The sequence below is a fragment of the Mustela lutreola genome, chromosome 4, assembly GCF_030435805.1.
Source record: "Mustela lutreola isolate mMusLut2 chromosome 4, mMusLut2.pri, whole genome shotgun sequence".
Lineage (NCBI taxonomy): Eukaryota > Metazoa > Chordata > Mammalia > Carnivora > Mustelidae > Mustela > Mustela lutreola.
The window spans coordinates 90,622,095-90,629,622 of NC_081293.1; the positions used below are offsets into that span (position 1 = coordinate 90,622,095).

The window sequence follows — 7,528 nt, forward strand, 5'->3', positions numbered from 1 at the left end:
GAGGCACTGGAAGATGAAATTCAGAAGACAGAAGAGAACAAATAAAGTATTATTCTTCTCTAATAGCAGTGGGTAGGTGTACAGTCAAACAGAAGATACAAGGTTCATGGTGTTTAGACAAGCTCCCAGAAATCACCTGCTTCAATTCGGCAAGTAGCATACTTCCCAGTGGTCATGTCCTACCATTCCAGCACTTCCTAATTTTCTCAAATCCAGGAGAGTTTCTCCTGACTGTTGTACCCTTGACCATCCCAACAATTTTATAAGCTCATAATTCCTTATACTACATCTTTTTCTACTGAAATACAGAGTAGTTTTAGGCCAAACCTGACTGATAAGATCATTAGAATCCTGAAATGAGTTTCCACCATGAGAATTAAATATGGCATTAGCTTAACAGCTGTGTGGCATGAGGAAACCAGGATCAGAGTCTGAAAAGATGGCACCCCATGTTATGTGGTGGTAAAGCACTTCATAAAACTGCCATCTGCAATAATTTGGAAACCATTTGCATACCGAGCAGGGGACTTTAGGGGAATTAATTGGACCAGTGTGGTAGTGCGCATTGGCCACTACTGGCTTTTTTGGGCAAGATATATAAGTAAGTAAGATATTTAAGTAAATTAGGAGATCAGAGAGACCTCACCAATGAATAAGCAGAATGAAAGGAAAAACAGTCTGGATATTTGGGTTTGAAGGGTTGGAAAATCTGGGACATCTGGGTGGCTCAGTAGGTTAAGTGTCAGCCTTTGGCTCAGATCATGATCCCAGGGTCCTGGGATCGAGTCCCACATCAGGCTCCTTACTCAGTGGGGAGCCTGCTTCTCCCTCTGCCTCTGTTCCCCTGCTGTTCTCTGTCTCTCTTTCTCTCAAATAAATAAATAAATAAATAAGATCTTTAAAGGGGGGGTTGGAAAATCCAACTATTTCTAAAATCAAAAGTCCAGCAAATTTCTAAGCTGAATAAATAATTCAGTCCTCCATCAATGATCACATTAAGGGTATTGTTTTCCCAACAATTTTCTTGAATAATATCAAAATGGTCACCATCGAGTTGACAAAGAAAGAGGAATGAGGGGACGCCTGGGTGGCTGAGTTGGTTGAACAGCTGCCTTTGGTTCAGGTCATGATCCCAGCGTCCTGGGATCGAGTCCCACATCAGGCTCCTTGCTCGGCAGGGAGCCTGCTTCTCCCTCTGCCTCTGCCTGCCACTCTGTCTGCCTGTGCTCGCTCGCGCTCCCTCTCTCTCTCTGATAAATAAATAAAATCTTTAAAAAAAAGAAAGAAAGAGGAATGAGGATCCAGCAGAGAAATAATTATTGAGAAAAATAATCAATAAAAATAATAATGGGGAAAAAGGAAAATAATAGTGGGAATTATGTCTAGGAAAAATGCTCTGGGAGTGGTTAGTAACAGAGTGGTTAGTAACAGAGAACTAATACAGAAACAATGGACTTGGGCATCCTTCCAGAAGGCAGACTCATGGTTGTGATGATTAAACTGGATGCAGAGACTGGATGGGATTATGGGATGTGTTTCTCTTGAGGAGGAATAAATGTGGAGGAAGATAGAACAGGTACTTGATGACCATAAGGATAGACTATGGTAAAGACAATAATACTACACATTCCCCAAATCCCATTTTTCTTCTCCTCCCAGACTCACAGCTGAGTTCTACGTCCCAGTCTCTCTGTAGTTGGTGGGGCAATGTGAGCTCCAGCTAAGGGAACATGGGTAGAAGTGTCCACAGCACTTCCCCGTCTGGCCCCTAGAAAGTCTTCTGAGCCATTCTTCTTGCACTCTCTCTATTTCCTCTCTAGCTGTGTATGCCCTATACCCAGTGAAGGACTCAGAGGCCCAGGTAATTGCAAATCTTTTAGAGGGAAGCAGCCTGGTTCCCTGTAAGCATCGTGTACATGCATGTGCACACACACACACACACACATGCACACACACGCACACACACACACACACTTTAAATACACACACCTGACTACCAAGTAAAATAGAAATAAATTTTTTAATATTATTTAAAATAAATTATAGCATACAACATATTATTAGTTTCAGAGATAGAGTTTAGTGATTCTTCAGTTACATATAACACCCAGTGCTCATGACCTCAAGTGGCCTCCTTCATGCCCATTCTCCAGTTTCCCCATTCCCCTCCACCCCCCTCCAGGCACCCTCAGTTTGTTTCCTATGATTAAGAGTCTCTTATCGTTTGTCTCCCTCTCTGATTTTGCCTTATTTTTTTCCCCCTACCTCTCCCTCTGTTTTGTGAGTTTGCATGTCATCCTTGCACAGGGGCCATGCTAACCTTCTCTGTATCGTCCCGGTTTTAGTATATGTGCTGCCACAGAGAGCACCAGAAGTAAATTTTTATTTGAAGACATTTGTTATAGTGGTTACCTGCCATTACTAAAACTATTTCACTCCTCTGCTCTGAGCTCCAATTTTACTGAGACTTGATGCCAAACTATTTCACAATTATATGCAGGCAACACTTGAGTTATAGCAATCCATATTTACAATCCCCTGACAACCACCCCGTGATATTAGTTATTATATTTAAAACCAGAAGAATATAAAACTATCTGTCCCAGGAGGGTTTTTGTCTTGGCCTGACACCACCTCCCTCCTTTAGTGGTTAAGGGCATAGACTCAGATTACTTAATTTGCTTCTCATATCAGCCATGTAAGAAATGTGTTTTTATCAACAGTTTGCTATATCTGAGAAAGTCAAGGCCCTAGGAGTCCTGGAGACTTGCCCAAAGTCATACATCTGATAACTCTGAAGCTAGTATTTGTATCCAGCTCTTCTGATGTCAGGTCCAGCGGTCTCTCTCTCACATTGCAACGCAAGAGGGGAAAGAAAGCCCATGGGGTTCTCTATCCATCAAAGTTTTATTACCATATGACTTCAAATATGTGAAAATAACAGACAAGACAAGCACACATTACCCTTATTCCCAGTTCTAACCAGACCCTTCCTAGACATCAAGGATTCCATTCCCAGTGGAAATCCTTTCCTGGAACAGGAGTTTGAATTCCCCATGAGAACAGAGGTCCCTCCCCCATCCTTCGATGTGTACAATCTACAGGGTTCTTCCCATCTCTGTTAGGCCAAGAAGAGGTACCACTAGAACATCTCCTGGGATAAAGAAGCTTCAAATTGTAGTATTTTGGACCTCATCTGCTTTGGGGGTTAATATGTACCTAAAGCTCCAGTCACTAAGCCGACTGTTCAAACTGTCTTTCTCAGTTCCTGACCCAAAAGAACCTATCTGTCCTGTGGCAACGCTCGAAATACCATGACAGAAGGAACAGGATTCTCAAGGAAAGCCCAATTACAGATCTCATGAGCTGTAATGTTCATCAGTAGGCCTTATCAGCAGCCCTAACAGTGCAAATACAACAGCATCCCTCCTCGGGGTACGAGGGAAACCACTCTTGTGCCTTCTGAAACAGATGGATGCTAGAAGCTGGATAAAGCATCATTCCAACAAAAAGCAGTTTTTACACATGCCAGCAGCCTGGGTTGGATCTCAGAGGCCAGACAACCAATGAGCCTTTGCCTCCATGATGTAATGTTTCCATTATGGAATCGTACTGGCTGAAGGACCTGTGTCTGATCAGCAAAGTTTACAGGGATGTAATCTGTGGAATCCAGGCTTTTCTCCCCTAGTGAGAGGCTCAGTGAAGCTCTGGTTGAACTCTGTTGCTGTTTTTCTCTCCTACAATTCACTTCTGAAATTGTACGCTTCTGAAATTGTGGGTTGCTTGGACTTTCGCGCATTTTAATTTCATTGGCATAAAAAGCCCTTTGGTTAAGAGACTTTCCAAAGCCATAAATATTTTCTGGACATTAATGCTCCATATTTTTCAGAGTCCTGCTATTATTTTTATCACTTACACTTTACCCATGGAAACAGAAAGCCAGGAGCAAAAAAACTTCCCAGTTGCACTGATGCCAGGGGTGAGGACTGTTGGCCCCAGGATATAGATTTGAAAAACAGAAAGGAAAGAAAAGAGCCATAAGTCTGAGTGTGGCTCTGGCAGTATTTTCTGGGCTGTCAATCCAACCACTCCCACCTACACACATCCCATTTCTCATTGTGCATTAACTCGGCAGCCTGCTGCCACTCCCAGGCCTGTGCTGGCCAGGGGCCTGCGTACAGTGCAGTGTAATGAGACTGGGCCAGCTGAGCTGGTCTCCAGTCCCAGAGGCCATGTGACCTTGAGTGAGTCCATATGCCACTGTGAGCTTCAGCTTCCACGCGTAGAGCGAGCTTACCAATGTCTCCGTGGCAGAGTGGCTGTTGGAATTAGAGGAGGGCAAGCCCATGGGTCCCTGGCACAAAGCTGCTGCTCAGAAAACAGTAGACTGGCTTCAAATGGTGTCTGTCCCAGGAAGGCTGGGAGCTCACGTCATCAGTGACAAGGCATCAGGGAACAACCACGGAAGGCTGGAACGAGGCAACTTCCTGGTGCTGACCAGGGTCCATTAACCCAGGGAAGCCTCATGCAGAGTGAAGACCACTTTTCCAAGAACATTCGCTCAGCGTTGTCCATGAGAAGTTCCACAATGTCCCCCAAACAGAGAAGCCCCGCCAGCATGGCAGTCACACTTTCCACAAAGGAACAAACTGGTTTCCCCCCAGGAATGTGCCAACAGGAACTTCACTGTGCCAGATGGCCTTGGGCACTTGCAACATCTTGCTGGTACCTATAGGGGATGCCTACGCTTTGAGAAAATTGGGAAGAAATCAAGGGATAAGATGTTCCTGATCCCTTATGACCAAAAATTATACTTCAGTTTAGTGTGGTTTCAGAGCTAGATATTCAAAAACATCCAGCAGTTGGGGGCTAGATGTAGATCTTCCCTACAACATGAGGACAAATCAAGGCAACAGTCTCCAGAGAACTAGTGTGTGAGTCAGACGAGTTCCAGTCAAGGCTTCTGGGGGGAGACAGTGGCTGGAGGGCACATGTCCAGAGTGTGAGGAAAGGTACCTGAGATCAAAAACGGGAGTTCTTAGCCCTCCTCCATCCCTATCCTTCCGCCCTCCCTTCATACCCCCTACCCAGCCACCAAGATGGCTGCCCTATCAGTCCTGTACCAGCTCATGCAAGGGAACAAAAATGCCTTGATCACAGAGTCTCCTCAGAAACAGAAAACCCTGCCATGTTTTGTCCAGGGTGAAGTAGGAATCAGGTAGAGTTCAGGCCTGGTGTCTCCCCCTACCACAATCAGTGAGCCTGTGAATACTACAGTACCACACTTTGGGGGATACAAACCATTAAGGAAGAATCCGTGTCACGCGTGGCATCAGAAGCTCATCTGAAATTTCCAAGATGTTCTCCTTAATACAGTCATCTGGATGATACGGAGGAGTTTCAATAGCTTCCCTGAGTGATAAAATTAGTCACTCTACACTGCAAGGCTGTTTCCAATTTACAACACTGCTTACACTCCAGCTTTCTCAACATTTGGCACATGCATATTTTAGTGCCTTCTGCCTTTAACAATGCGTCTCTCACAGGCTTACTACTTGGGAGGCTAAATTTCTTGCTCAGAAGAGACACAAAGACACAGGATCGGGAGCTCTCCTCCATCATAAGAGCCACAGCTTTCTCCCTGCCATTCTGAGCATGCAAGTTCTGCAATGGCCACCACCTAAGCAATGAATTCTTTTTTTTTCTTTCACAGATGGGGACTCTATTTGGAGAGGACTTTCTTGAGGCTGCATGAATTCAAAGTGATAGAACCTAGATTTCAGTCTAGCCTCTCTGGCTCCAAAGCCAATTGTTTTTCTTCTCTGTAGTCACAAATTCAGAGGTGGTGCTATCCTTTGCTACTTGACATTGTGTCAGTCAGCCTCCATGCAAAGCTAGAGTCCCATTTCCAAGTCAGGTCAGTCCCAAGGATATGAAGGCACTCAGTCCCTCTAACTTTGCAGTGATGATGGGCAAACGATAATTGCAAATTGGCTCTTCCATCCATGTTTCAGCACTCTTGTTGGGTAGGTGATGGCCAGGCACTAAAAGGAGAGCCAGCTAGGTAAGTCAACTGGGAGCTGATGTGACCTCTCCCTTCTGCTTCAGAAGTAGGCGAGGAACCATTTAGATGGCCTTCAGCTGTCTGTCCTCTTCCTCTTCCTTCCAAATCTCCCCCTTGCCATTTTTTGACCAAACCCCCTTGAAGTCTCCAAATTGATCCACCATTAGCCTCTCCCGGGTATCTCCTGCAGTGTCCAGTGTGGCCAGTCTCTTAACTGATTCTTAAACCCATGTTTGAATTCCATAACTCAAAAGGAGATGGATAACCTGAGAAAAGTCTTCCTCAGCACTTTGTGGCAGAAGTCAGTGCCCACCATCTTCCCCTCCACCTGGATGAACTGAAGAGGATCAGACAGACAGGTCACCACACTTAGAGACAGGATCTGAGAGGATTCCCACAGGTCAGACCCCAGCAACAGGGCACATATCTCTTGGGAGCATTTGTTCCTCACCCTTCTAGACCCTGAGCAGCTCTCCCCTCAACAATTTCAAGGAATGATCCTGGATTCTGTGAGAAATTATAGAGTAGATTCTGCTGAGAAATTATAGAGTCTCAAACGACAAAATTTCATCCTTCTGCTAAACATCGATCCTGTGCTAAATGTTGCATAGGACACACACAGACCCTCAGTGGGCCCATTATCTGAATTCCAGGTGTCACCCACTGAGAACATGCCGATTGCTAAGCACACCTGGTAAGGTACTCTGCAGGCCCCCAACAGGTGGGCTCCCAAGTGGGCCGACCCTATACTTACTGCAGGTCTCAGTGAGCAGCATGTCTCCTGTGACATTTGGCTGCAATCCTACTTCTTTTTCCAGAACAGAATGGACATTGAAATGGACATTAGTCTCTATAAAGAGAAACTGTATACAGTATGATATCACTTCATGTTATGGTTTTCCCCAGGGTAGAAGGTTGTGCCCCATGTACCATAAAAGAACTATTTTTCCCTTCCCATCTATTACAAGATGATTATAGAACACTGCTCTTGTCTTTTCTTCTGTCTGGTTAATTAAGCTCTGTTTTTAAAAGAACTTTACTGCTGATGGTTGGTTTAGACCAGCAGGTACTTATGGTATCAAAGGGTCTAGGGAAGGATTGTTTTTTTCCTATGGAGAGGTTGCAACAATTTATTCCTGGTCAGACTCCTACTAAACCACAGAAAATCACTGCTGCCTTCAAGGTATCAGATTGTAAATGGCACTCTTATAAAGATACTTTGATGAATCTTATACAATTCTACACACAAGAACTCTAATCTATTTGCCCTCTCAACTCCCCAGCAACATAGGTGGCATATAGCTGTACAAATTAAGGGCAGAGCCTAAAGAACATCTAAAGATCCCACCACTTCATGAGTGAGCGCTTTCTGAAGACTCCTTAAGTAATTAAGATTTTTCTATCACTTACCAAATCTCTTGACTATGTCCCAAAGATGAACTGAGATCCTTCCTATTAAAAGAG

General features: G+C 44.5%; 1 non-coding gene across 1 annotated transcript; it reads right to left on the reverse strand.

The window, feature by feature from the left end:
* Positions 1–2,262: 2,262 nt before the first annotated feature.
* LOC131830973 (U6 spliceosomal RNA) lies at positions 2,263–2,369 on the reverse strand. The gene has a single exon (XR_009353498.1). It is a non-coding gene; the product is annotated as a U6 spliceosomal RNA (small nuclear RNA).
* Positions 2,370–7,528: the final 5,159 nt, after the last annotated feature.